This window comes from Carya illinoinensis, chromosome 16 (genome assembly GCF_018687715.1).
Source record: "Carya illinoinensis cultivar Pawnee chromosome 16, C.illinoinensisPawnee_v1, whole genome shotgun sequence".
NCBI lineage: Eukaryota > Viridiplantae > Streptophyta > Magnoliopsida > Fagales > Juglandaceae > Carya > Carya illinoinensis.
In genome coordinates, this window is record NC_056767.1 from 21,459,338 (window position 1) to 21,474,032 (window position 14,695).

Below are 14,695 nucleotides of genomic sequence, written 5' to 3' on the forward strand. Positions count from 1 at the left end.
GATCTTGAAAGACAACAACAAAAAAGATTTTATAGACCTCATTATCTATATCATTATTTGTATGAGTAATTTGGTGAACGAAGGTCAATTTTTTGCACAATCATATCTCTATTCCAATTTGTCTTTTTTATTTATTTATTTATTTATTTATTTATTTTTTTTATTATTATAAAAAAGTAAATCCCCATACTTATACAATAACCATGCACTATATGTGGACATATAATTCCTAGAAAGTTAGTGGCTGCATGGCAGCTGGTCACGGCTCTGAGGTGTTACAAAATAATCAAAAGAAAATCTTGCAGCTAACGATCATTGAAAATGCATGTTGTGCATGATATTGGGATTCAGTAGCTGGATTGAGTTGCACATTTTGAACTAATTTAAACGAACAAGAAGTTTTCCATTTCCATGGAAATGAGATGCTAAAAGTGGGGCCTATTAACGGGAAGAACCAAAAATGTGTCAAAGAGAAATAAAATGAATGCAAACTCTCTCTTTCGATTATTTTGATCTCAACCTAGAGGCAATTAGGGTTTCGCTGCATAAAGCAAGGCACGGACCCTATGCCTCCATTGGCAGGCCAAGGCCATGGTGGGGTGGAATTGATGAGGATTTCAGAGAGGAGTTCATCAGGAATTGCTGGGAAATATATGCTTGAGCCGTCTGGTAGGTGTTTCACGGATGTTGTGGGTGCAAATCTACAATTGCTTTTAGACGTAAAGATCCCTCTGCGTGAACCAAAGTTTCAAGATGGTGAGATGTTTTTTGTGTTTTCAAAGGCTGAAGTGCAGCTAACCATAGAGCCTTTTCAATTTTCTATGGTCCTAAAATTTCTACATCGAAAGCCATCATTTGATCACATTCGTGGGTTTATTAACAATCGATGGGGCTTGAAATCAGTCCCGGTGGTTGGTTAATTGAGAAACCCATGTTACATTCTAGTTCAGATGTCAAAAGAAGAGGATTTTATATTTGTGATGGCTAGGGGAAATTCTGAGATGCATGGAGTTCTGTTTCATGTATTTCATTAGATTCCAGATTACGTGGAAGATGAGAACTCGCCGTGGGTTCCTGTTTGGATGACGTTGCCAGGATTACTTCTGAATTATTTCTAGGGATCGATGTTGCATAATATTGGGAATGGATTTGGTTGCCATCTGAAGAGAGATAATGCTACGACACGTATTACTCATCCTGAGGCAGCTCGTATCTATGTTGAATTAGATATTTCTTCTCCATTGCGGCACTCTTTTTGGATGGGTCCTCTTGGTATTGAATCAAGCCATTTTCAGGAAGTGTTCTATGAAGCAGTGCCAAGTTATTGTTTTATTTGTCGTAAGTAGGGACATATGGAGAATAACTGCAAATGAGGTCTTGGGAATAAGGAGTTTATACAGAAATAGGTTGCGGCAATAGTAGAAGGTAAAAAGATTTTGACAAAATAAGTTTGGAAGGTGGCGAGCAATTAGGAAAATGATAGACGAAGTCCAATTTTTGATGTGGTTATTGGTGCATCTTTGAAGACAAGACATGAATCCATTCCGAAGGCTATTCGATCTCGCAGGAACTCAACTCCTGGGGATTCATAAAAAAAATTTATTTGTGTCAGATTTGGGTGTGGTGCATGAGACGTGCGCCATGGTTCATAGAGAAGAGTCCAGCCTTTTGCCAAAGATGGACATTTCTGCTTGGCGAAAAATAGATTAGGTTAGTTCTTTGCTTAAGATGAACACTCAGACACCTCAACTGGTTATGCAAGAAGTGCTTGAGGTTTTTTCATCTATTTAAGGCTGATTGGAAAATTCAGGAAAGTGGTGTGACATTATAGAGGAAATTTTGGATAAAAAGAATCAGCAACTTGAGGTTCATTTAGAACCTAGGAGTTCGCTAACAGTGGTCGATAAAGCTCTGGAATTTGAATTGGGTGGTTTGGGGGATAAAGTATTTTTGTCAGCAAAAGATATGGTGGAGGAAAATGTTCTTTGCCGGATGGTTTCTAGTGGGGAACTTGAGGGAGAATTAAATGAATTGGCTACAAAAGGTTTGATTCAGATCTTGATATGCATGTGCCATTGAAAAAATCAAAGGGGGTAAGAACATAAAAATCTATTGTTATTTTGAAGCGATGCACTCACTCCAAAAAATCTCTTCTAAGTTTTTTGATGAATACTCTTACCTAGAATATTAGGGGAATTCTTTTGTCAAAAAGTAGGCTTTAGCATATTTTAAATAAAAGTCTCCTGTCAGTGATGGCCATTTTAGAACCTTTTTTAAATTCTAATAAATACAGTAGATGAGCAAAATGGATGCATTTGTGGCCTTTTGTTAATAATGTAGAGAGGTGGGGGGCAAAATTTGAATTTTTTGGGTAGAGGAACTTGATTTCGATCTGATTTCTATGTCAGATCAAGCTATTACTAGATGGTTTACTTATGACAATTGTTGTGTGTTGGCGACCTTTGTGTATGCCAATTGTTTTAGAGCTAAAAGAATGGAATTATGAGACTATCTCAGTTTACAAGATTCTCAGGGGTTGCCGTGGTTCATTGGGGGGTACTTTAATATTATTCGGAATGATAGTGAAAAAGTTAGTGGATTGTTGCAAGTGTCTCGGGCTAAAATTGAATTTAATGGGCGCATTCATGATTGTGCCTGGTAGACCTTCCTTGCAAAGAAAATCGTTTATCTTGGTGCAATTGCAGACTTGGCAGTAGAAGAATTTGGGCTTACCTAGATAGGGTGTTGGTGAATATGTAGTTCCTGAATTGTTTTGGTGATGCGAAGATCACCTATTTACCGAGAACCTGTTCAGACCATGCTCTGATGCTACTACAGTTATTCAGAGATAGAGAGGTCTTTGCTCGGCCTTTCAAAGTCTTATGCATGTGGGGATCCCATGAAGGATTCCTTCCGTTAGTGCAGTAGGTTTGGGATGCTAGTGTTGAAGGCTATGCCATGTATCGAATTAGTTGTAAATTAAAAGGATTAAAAGGAGTCTTGCATAAATGGAATAAAGAAGTATGTGGCCATGTTGAAATCGAAATAAAAAGATTAGAAGATCAGATCATATGGTTGGAAGAAGAAGTGAGCAGAAATTATTCAGACCAACCCAAAAATGAGATGCTTCTTTGCAAACAAGATCGTTTGAAGTGGGTACACTGGGAGGAAATCTTGGCTTGTAAAAAATCTAGGGTTAAATGGCTTTATTGAAGGTGATTCTAATACAAGGTTCTTTCATGTTTCTATGAGAATGAAGAAAAATAATAAAAAGAATGAAATAATGACACCAGATGATGGGAGAGTTTTGGTGTCGATGAGGTGCATGAAGGTGCCGTGGTGTTTTTCAATAGGTTTTATCAACCACGGATGTGAATCTACATGCGTCAAAGTTAGAGATGCTAGTTCTGTCAGTGACGATTGAAGAGAATGAAGCTTTGTGTGCAATGCCATCTCTAGAAGAGATAAAAAATTCTCTTTGGTCTATTTCTTCATATAGCAGCCCAAGTCCTGATGGTTTTCTAGCAACTTTCTTTATTCTTGCTTGGGATATTGTTAAAGATGACCTTGTGGAGATGGCTAAAGATTTTTTTGTTGGACAACCTGTTGCGTCTTTCTTTGGGGCTACAAATTTGGTCTTGATTCCTAAAGTGGATAAAGCTTTGGGATTTGGATAATTTCGGCCTATCAATCTTTGCTCGGTTGTATATAAAATTATGATGAAGATTATGGTTTCTCAGTTGGCACCTATCATTGAAAAAATAATTTCTCTTGGCAGACAATATTTAATCAAGTTGGGAGCATTTTTGATAATATGTCTTTGGCTCAGGAAATGGCTCAAGGTATAAATAAAAAAGTGCGAGGTGGTAATGTGATGTTAAAAATTGATATGGCCAAGGCTTATGGCTGTGTTAACTGACGGTTCCTCTTGAAAATTTTATATAGAATGGGTTTCTTCAAAAATTGGAGAAATCTTACTTGTAATGCTATTTCTTCCCTTTACTATTCAGTGATGTTAAACGGTTGTACTAAGGGTTTTTTTCAGGTGTCGTGTGGGCTTCAACAAGGTGATCCTCTATCACCTTATTTATTCATTTTGTCTGAAGAGGTTCTTTCATGTATGCTGCATAAACAATTCAGTGTGGGTCATATTAAGCCATTTCATCCTAGCGGGGGAAGCCTTATTTCTCATTTGTTATATGTGAATGATATCCTGATATTTGCAAATGGTGGGAAGTCGTCTATCAAGAATCTTATGGCAACATTACATCGGTATGAATAAAATTTCTGGTTAGTTGATTAGCCCAAGCAAGTCCTCTATGTTTTTCTCTTCTTTGACTTCTACGAATCATAAAAACGACCTAAAAATGATTTCCAGATTTGAGGAAGGTATCTAGCCTTGCTCTTATTTGGGAGTTCCTCTTTATGTGGGGCATTTGAAGATAAGTATGTTTGACTCATTTTTGGCAAGAAGTCGTACAAAATTAGCAAGGTAGAAAAGCAAGCTCCTATCCTTTGGTGGGAAGATAATATTTATCATACATGTGTTGAATAGCATGCTAATTCATATGTTATTGGTTTTGAATTTACAGAAAACAGTGTTTACGGCCCTTAAAAAAAAAAAAAAATTCAGACTTCCTTTGGGGTTCCACGTTGGAAACCAAGAAGCACAAATGGAATAAATGGAAGTCTATTTGTAAACTAGTGGAAGAGAGTAAACTTGGTATTCGAGACCTTATTGAGGTCCAAGAATCTTTGCTTATGAAATTCGCTTGGAAACTGTTAAAAGGAGATTCTATATGGGCGGAATTTTTCAAAAAAAAGTATATTGGACGTGACCATATTTATAATGTTATATAGTTGCAGAAAGGTACTCGGTTTTGGAAGGGAATTATGTCCCTTATGCCTAAAGTTTTATGGAATGCTAAGTGGATTGTTCTAGTGGTCAAAGTAAGTTTTGGATGGATAATTGGGTGGGGGATGGTCCTCTGATAGCATCAATTTTGGTGGTCGGAAGTAGTCAATTATCTGTTAGTGCTGTAATTGATGAAAGGGGTTTGAAAATTGAAGTCATTCGGAATTTAATCCCGCCTAATATATTGAAATAGATTTGTGATTTAGGTGTTTGTCTTCGACAGGGGCAAGATTTATGTGTGTGGAAACACTCTATTGATGTGGAGTTCACTACTAAATCTACTTGGGATATTTCTAGACAATTGGACAAGTCTTTGAGTGGAAGAAGTGGCTTTGGCAAGCTACTTAACTGAAGAAAATGTCATTTTTCTACTGGTGGGCTAAGAGAAGAGCAGTTCCAGTTGAGAATATTATACAATACCTGGGCATTCTAATGGCTTCAAAGTGTCATTGTTGTGGAACGCCGTAAGTGGAAACTCTACATCATATTTTATGTGAGGAGGAAGGGCTCAAATTGTGTGGAATTGTTCTACAAACCTTTGCCATATTAGGTTACCGCTGATACAAAATTGGGAAGGAATGTTGAGATTTTGATGACAGCGTGCGTATTTCAATTCTCAAGTAGGTTGGCTACGTGGTGCTCTTCCGATTGTAATTTCTTTGGCTCTATGGAGATCTTGATGTGCGGAAAGAATGGAATGTATGTCTTTTAACGTTGATGATATTATTCGTAATGTGAAATTCTTAATTAAAGATGTCTCTTGTCAATTAAAAAAATTTTGGTCTTTGGGGAAAAATGATCAGTTGGTGATGGAAAAGTTGAATTGTCCAATTGCTCCTATTGTAAATAAAAGACTGCAATTAATTAAGTGGAAGCCACCAGAGAGATGAAGGATGAAGTTGAACGTAGATGGTGGTTCATGTGATAATCTGGGTGAGTTAGGTGGTGGAGGTATCATTCAAAATTCTAATGGGAGAACCATAGCGGAGTTTGCAAAATCTTATGGTCATGCTACCAATACTATTGCAGAATGTAGAGCGTTACTTGATGGTCTTCGTTTATTCCGAAGGTTGAGATTACATGATGTTTTAGTATAATTGGACTCAGATGTTATTGTTGGTTGGTTAGCATCAGGAATTTTTAGATACTGGTTTCTATGGGATTATTGGGAGGAAGTCAAATAGATTGCACATGAGCTTAATGCTTGTTTTTGTCACATTTTTTGTAAAGCAAACATGGTGGCAGATTTTTTGGTCAAAAATGGAACTCAAGGCGTGAATTCAGAATTTATGGGTTCGATGAACTACAGGGCCACATACGAGGCTAATTCGTATGGACAGATTGGGTATGCCTTGTATTAGACAAAGATGAAGCTGCTGGTTGTTTAGTGGAGGTGTTTTGCATGCTGATTTGTATTGTTTTATTTGTTTTATGATTTCTGAAATTTATTTTAGCACCTGGGTTTGGTATTTATTTGTTTGATCTTGTAAACCCTTAGGTGCTTGAGTTTGTTACCATGGTTTTCCTTTGCTAGAAATGAGGGTTTATCAATAAATTTGAGCAAAAGTCACTTTTGGACATGTGACTATCCTCTCTCTTTTTTTTTTTAGAAAAAAATGTGTCAAGAAAAATAAAAATATCTAGTCTAGAATAAACCATGAAAAGCATACATGAAATTAAATTGAGAATCAGAAAAACAAAGTCTCAAAACTTATTCAAACAAACCAAAAATAATTGAAAAATTGTGAGTATACCATGAAGTAAATATACCAACGGAAGTCAACAACTATTAAGCCAAAATTACAATAGCATGCACCCAGTAGAGGATCAAGTCTGGCAAAGGCAATATTACTTGCATTTTCATGAAGCTAAACTTGTTACTAAAACATCTGATTCAGTCAGAACAAGCTTTTGGTCCTTTAGCTTTGCATACTTTTTAATAGGGCAAACCTCCAATTGTCTCGTTTCTCTATTCAGTCTTGTTTCCCTAATTCCCCACTGTCTCGACATACTTTTGAATTACATGATATGCTGTCTTTGGCCTATATTGGAGTGTAGACGATGTTTTTTCTTAAAAAAAAAAAAAAACAGAAAGTTTTTCACCGTTGGATCTAGCATAGAGAGTAGTAAAATATGAGTTTATGGGTGCATTGAATTGCTTGAAAGAGTATTTATTATTTGAGCAATAGTATTTTAGCCTTTATATCCTTAATAAAAAAAATGTTACATCTAAAGAGATCTCATAAATAAGTAAACCCACAAACTGACATGTTTTATATAATATATTAGATTGTAAAATTACTTTACAATAAAAGTAATTTTACAATCTAATGTACCACATCAAAACACGTTATTTTATGGATTTACTTTTGTAAAATCTCTTTATGGTTAAACAATTTCTCTTAATTAACACTTCCAACTTGTAGCTCAAATTTGAACTCTTTCATGAAGAAACTCTTTTCTTTTTATAAAAGGCAAACTTTATTGATAAACTATATATAAGAGAATGAATACAAAGTAGAATTTCCTCCAATTCAATAAGAGAATCAGTAATGCCTAGTGCATTTTTACCCAAGGCATGAGAAGCCTTATTCTTTGCCCTCCCAGTATGCTTAGACGACCATTGATTAAATGTTGCCAATATTTCTCTAGTATCGGCCATAATCATTCCAGTGCATGTCCCATACTATTCTTCTGCCCTTTTAATCCCCTCAACAACTTGAAGTGCATCTCCTTCTACTATAATGTTCTTGAACCCCAAATCCTTGCAAAAATGGATTGCTTGAAGCATTGCAAAAGACTCTACTAGAAGCAGATCAAGAAATAGATCTCTATTCATTCTCATAGTTGCTAGTATTGCACCTTCCTAGTCATGGATTATAGCACCAATACCAACCTTGCAGTGAAGTTTATTTGCGACAACATCCTAGTTGAGTTTAAGGATTCCTTGAGGAGGAGCCTTCTAGCCTACATTCACATCCTCTTGTCTTTCATCAAAATTGCTAGTAGGTTCTTCAAGTTGTTTGAGTTCTTGCAGAAGTTGCAAAGATTGTTGCACTAGTTTGTTTGGATGTGTGAATTCATCCTTAAAATCATTTCTTCTTTTCCAAATCTTCCATGAGGTCACTACAAACTCTTCCATTTCTTCCTTATCTAACATTCCAAACATTGCATCCAGTATGTCCTTGAATGCTTGCCTTTGAATCATACTTTTTTAAAGCTTGTTAGAACATTGCCCCTACACATCTCGGGCTTATAGTACATTCTCATTAAGGATGCTCCACTCTCTTTGGTTCTTGATGACAAATAGGACACATAGAGTTGTCAACAACCTTTTTCCTGAGGAGCTTGGATCTAGTAGGGCGGGCATTTAAGCAAGCTTTCCACATAAAGGTTTTGCTAGCATTAGAAATGGCATGTACCATATCTTTTTCCAATCTTCTTTCTTGGCTTGCATGACTGAGGGTTGGCCTTTGATACGATCTTGTAACTGTCCCTAGAAGTGATAAGCACTTTTAACAGAAACGAGACCATTGTTAGTGCATTTCCAAATCAATTTGTCATGTCTATTGCAGGGACTAACAGGTATAGTTATAATAATATTAGCTTATTCTTTAAAAAAAAATGATTCACCAACGACAAATTCCATTGAGTAGTGTGTGATAGGTCACGTAAGTCCCTTAAGCCAAAATCCCAAATATTTCAAGCAGTTTGCATGCAGCGTAGATGGCAAACTGGGTCATTAAGCACGTGAAGACCATGCAACCTAGATGAGAGAGAGCTGGGACGTGCAGAACCATTGCATGATGAATGCAACGTAGATGGGAGATAGAATCCATGCAGGAGTGGACAGGGTCATGGCTGTTTACTTGCAGATCCGTAGTTGCGAGTTTTACGTCATTTCTACAGTTTGTGATTAATGCTCTATTTTATGTTCTGTTTTTACGTGTGTTGTATTTCATTTGATAGTTGTAACTTCCCTTTTATTCTAGTTGGTTTGTAACTAGCTTTGCTTATTTAAGCATCCATTATTTTCGTAATGAAGGAGGTAATCATTTGTTATTCAATCTGCGGTACTATTCTCACCCGAAGAGAAACTATTTTGTGGTACGTTCTCAGCCGAAGAGAACATTTGCTTATCATTCTGTGTTGGGACCTGTCATTGGCCTTAGAGCCAGGTTAGCCAGGTTACTATGAGAACTAACAAGGAGCGTATTGAGCACTTGGAGTCTGGACTCGGTATAGTTTAGGAACTACTGCTGCGAATGGAGGAAACTCTTAATCGACTTTCGAGTATGTTGATGGCAAATCAGGAGAATCCCAACCATGGTGACCATCACCAAGAAGGCAACGATGGGGGTCGACAGATCATCTCTGCCAAAACGGCGAAGCTGGAATTCCCATGATTTTTCAGGGATGACCCAACAAAATGGTTCAGCAGTGTGCACCAGTTTTTCAAATACCAGGGCATGGCAAAAGCCAAAAAGGTTTCCATGGCAGCATACCATTTGGAAGGCGAGGCTAACTAATGGTGGCAATGGATTCGCAGGACATTTCGGGACGAAGGACACGTGCTTTCATGGGAGAAATTCGAGGAAGAACTCTGGGCTCGCTTCAGACCATTAGAGTGTGAGGACTTTGACAAAGCTCTTTCCCGTGTCTGACAGCTAGGGACTTTGCATGATTATCAATGCAAGTTTGAGAAGCTCGACAATAGGGTTCAAGGATGGACTCAAAAGGTGTTAGTGGGGACATTCATGGGCGACTTAAAATCTGAAATTGCTGATGGAATTCGGATGTTTGAACCTCAGTCCCTCAAGGATGCCATTAACTTGGCACGGATGCTAGACGATCAACTTACACGGCAGCCAGAGTTCTTACTGGAACCCCTACCTACACGAGTAGCTCTAGCTCTTCCACCAGCAGCTAGTGTAGCTTTCACAACACCTGCTGTTCCAATCAGGCGCTTAACATGGGAGGAATTGCAAAGGAGAAGGGCTCGAGGTCTCCGTTTCAACTGCAATGAACGATTCAAAGCAGGACATAAATGCCAAAAAACACAATTGTTACTCTTGGAAGGATATGCGAGAGCTGGCAAAGTGATACTAGAGGAAATCACTGATCAATAGGCATTGATAGGTCACGTAAGTCCCTTAAGCCAAAATTCCAAATATTTCAAGCAGTATGCATGCAACGTAGATGGCGGACTGGGTCATTAAGCACGTGAAGACCATGCAACGTAGATGAGAGAGAGCTGGGACGTGCAGAACCATTGCATGATGCATGCAATGTAGATGGGAGACAGAATCCATGCAGGAGTGGACTGGGTCGTGGCTGTTTATGTGCATATACGTAGTTGCGAGTTTTACGTCATTTTCTTCTGTTTGTGATTAATGCTCTGTTTTATGTTCCATTTTTACGTGTGTTAAATTTCATTTGACAGTTGTAACTTCCTTTTATTCCAGTTGGTTTGTAACTGGCTTTGCTTATTTAAGCAGTCATTGTTTTCGTAATGAAGGAGGTAATCATTTGTTATTCAATCTACGGTACTATTCTCACCCGAAGAGAAACTATTTTGTGGTACGTTCTCACCCGAAGAGAATATTTGCTTATCATTCTGTGTTGGGACCTATTAGTGTGTTTGTTAATAAGAGCTAAAACCTTTGTCTTCATAGAGAAATCTGATTGAGCTTTGAGATTTGAAAGTATTAGGTTGTGGGATTTAATTTTCATACCATATACAAATAGAATCACCATTTCCTATTCTCCAAAATAGGCATTCTCCAAGAAGAGGCCTTGCAACCAGCATACTTTGCCATATATGGGACGAGTTGCTTTCTAGTTTTGCTTGAGAGAAAGTAGCTTGTGGGAAGTATTTGGCTTTAAGAACCTGTGATGCTAGTGAAAGAGAGTTTTGAACAATTCTCCAACATTGCTTTACTTGCATTACAATGTTGAAATTCTCAAAATTCCTTAACTCAAGACCATTAACCTCTTTGCCTTCCTCATTTGATCATAATTAACCCAATGGATTTTATTTTCCTGAGCTTGCTGACCCCACTAATAGTTCTTCATAACCTAATTAAGTTCCTAGAGCAGGTGTTTTGGAAGTTTGAAAATTCTCATGCAGTAAGCAATAATTGCTTGGATTACTGATTTAAACAAGACTTCCTAAACTGCTTGTGAGAGGAGTTTCATTTTCCAGTTACTCAATTTGGTTCTCACCTTATCAAGTACACCTCTAAAAGAGCTAGATTGAGATCTCCCTACAAGTGCTGGCAAGCCCAAGTACTTTTCATGATAATAAGTTGCTCTAATGCCTGCTAGTGACTTTTGTCTCCTCTCTTGTGTTCTTGTTGAAAAATATTGAGGTCTTGTCCTTATTTAAGCCTGGTATGGATAAAGAGATGCTTCAATCTCATCTCAATAACCAGACACTATAAATATAAATATTTTTCAATTTCAAATCTTCAATTTTAACATCGAATTATGATCTAATTATTAAAACTTTTCCAAACTTCCAAATAAAAAAAATCAACTTTTTCAAATCTCAAAATAAAAATAATATTAAAAAACTATATTCTAACAATATTTTAACTTTATAATATTTTTATTCCATTTTTTCTCTCTCATTTTCTAAAACCCCATAAGATATTTTAAATCAAACTATTTTACTATTATTCATAAACCATCTCATTACTATTCACAAACCATCTCAACTCACTATCCAGATCAACTCTTAGTTTTTGACCTAAGGCTTTCTCATAAGAGTCCAGAAAATTAAAAAGTCTGCTCCACTCCTTTAAACTAGCCTTGCAAAAGAGAAAACAATTATCTAAAAAAGAAAAAGGTTAATTTGAATCCAATCCTTGGCCAGAGGAAGTCTAGCAATCAAACTTGACTTTTCAGCTTTGTTAAGGAGGTTACTAAGAGCTTTGGAGCAAAGGATGAAAAGGTAGAGCTAACGTGGATCACCCTTGGATGGAGTGAAACTTTCTTATGGAGTGCCATTAATGATAAGGGAATATGACACTGTGGACACACACTGCATAATAAGATCAATCCATTTTTTAGCAAAACCCATCTTCTCTATTATTGCCTTCAAGAATACCCATTCAACCCTATCATATGCTTTGCTCATATCGATCTTCAAAACCATCTCTATCTTTTATTTTGATTTTCATTATGTGCATGGACTCAAAGACCACTATCACATTATCAGTAATGAGCCTGCTTGGGACAAAGGCACTTGGGTTAGAGAGATAATATTTGGGAGTATAGACTTCACTATGTTGGCCAGAACTTTAGCAATGATTTTATAAATCACATTACAAAGACTAATCAGTATGAACTCAACTACTTTGAAGGGACTTTTGTCTTTGGAATGAGGGCAATGTGAGATCATTAAGTCCTTCTGAGCATCTACCAATATGGTAAAAGCCTTTAAAACAGCAGCATAGACTTCTAGTCCCACTGTTTTCCAATGGTTTTTGCTAAAAGGCAGTAAGAAAACCATCAGGTCTAGGGGAGCATAGGGGATTCATGTTGAAAAAAACTTCCTTAAATTTTGTGACGGAGAATTCTTGGATAAGAATAATATTCATATCCACTGTTACAATGAGTTCCAATGATATCAGACAAGACTTTATGCCTTCTAGGTTTGAAGTTGAAAACAGCTCTTGGAAGAACCTCTGAAAAATGTTACTAATCTCTATAGGCTCTGTTGTGATATAACCTTCTCGATCTATGATTCTGTGAATGTGTTGGTCCTTTTTTCTTTGGCTAGCACACTTGTGAAAAAGTTAGGTGTTTCTGTCCCCATCCTTCAGTCATACTTGTTTAGCCCTTTGCTTCCAGTTAGTGTCTTCCTCTTCTAGTAACAAGCCCATCTCACTTTGCAAATGTTTGATCTCATTATTAAGACTACCATCATTAGTGTCTTGTAAGCACTTGATCAAGTCACACTTTGTCTTGATAAGCCTAGCCTAAGCTCTATGAAGATCCTTACTCCAATGCTTTGGTCTCGATTGACACCTTCTTAATCCAACAGTAGTTTCTTTTAACAAAGTAGAAGAGCTCATTAGAAAATGCCAAGCTTCCTTGATCACTTTATTACAATCTTATCGTATTGCCCAACTAGCTTCGTCTCTAAAGATTCTCTCCTTCCTCTTGTGTCCATTATGAGCCTTCAAAGAAATAAGTAGAGGACTGTGATATGAATAGTTGGCAGCCCAGTTTCTAATAGTATACGTGTCATATAAATTAAGCCATTATGAGTTGCCTAGTGCACAATCAAATCTTTCTTTTGTGAATCTGTCCCCTTGGTAGCCTAGGTCACCTAGTCTACACTCCTCTAACACTAATCTAAATATTTCCATATAAGCATTTAGTCTTCTAACAGCCCTATACATTTCATTTTTTTAAGAGGATTTCATATTGAAATCTCCAACACACATCCAAATTATATTCTCTTGAGGCTTAATAGCACGAATTAATGCTAACTCTCCATCCTTTTTTTAGTAATAGGATTCCCAAAAAAGTCTCTAAGCAGCCATTTCCTTCAACCTTTTGGCGTAGTGATCATATAGCAAAGATGTGCCATTCGGTGAAGGATTCCAGCTTAACTTCCATGTGAGATTTCCAAAGTAGAGCTAACCCCCCCTCCATCTTTTACTATTAACAACAAAGCTATTGTCAAAACCAATTTTATTTCTAATCAGTTCCACTTTCTCCCTACAACACTTGGTTTCAATAAGAAAGACTAACTGTGGGCAATTAGTTTTCACCAGGTGGTGAAGCTGCTAAACTGTCCCAAGGTTCCTAAGCTCATCAGTTTTCTTGGACAGTTCCAACTTAAGCAAATCATTGCTGCACAGCAGCCTCCACCAATACAACAAATGGAGTCATGCTCCTTGTACGAGTGAGCCTAGACTTTGACTTCTTTGCCTAAGGACTATCCATCAGAACCTCAGTACCAACTGAAAATGACATTTTCTTTAACGTCCCTTATGTAGGCTCGTTAACCAACTTAGTCTCATCTTTATGATTTACTAAAGGGAGGCCCCTAGCTCTTCTCTTCCAAGTGGTAACTTTTACAAGCTGATTAAGATGGGCTTCATGATTTGGTGGGGACAGATTTGAAGGACTATTATAATTGTTGCATGAAGTGGATATATTGGAAATAAGATCTTGGAAAGAACTCCCAATTCAAGGTCCATAAAAGTATTCTTCCCAGCCGCAACATTTGCCTGCATATTGTCACTAGCACAAGGTGAAGATTGATTTACCATCTTAAGACCACTATCAGCTTGAAAAGGAAGGACTTCCCTTTCTTTCTCAAAGTCCCTGACTTCCTAGGACTTCTCTATTTGAATCAGTAGATCTTCCTCCCTAACTTCCTTGGACTGTGCCTCATCCCTCTCCAATTGATTGCTCTTTCCTTTTCCATCATTTCGACGACCTTCCTCATTGGACTTCCATTGCTGGCATGGAGCTTTACTTGCTGAGTCTGATGTGCCTCCATATTTTTTGGCCCCTATACTAGAACAAAGGATTGAAGCATCATGCATTTATTGTTCATATTGGTCCTGAGGAGCCACTGAAGGGTGTAAACCAAATGTTGGTTGAAGGCATTTTCTATCATTATGCTTCAAAGTACCACACTTCAAACAAAAGTTAGGTAATATTTCATATTTGAAACTAATCCACATTTTCTTGTCACCAAGATTTAAAAATCTACCACAAGCCAAAGGTTTGGAGATATCAAGTTCCACTCTAATT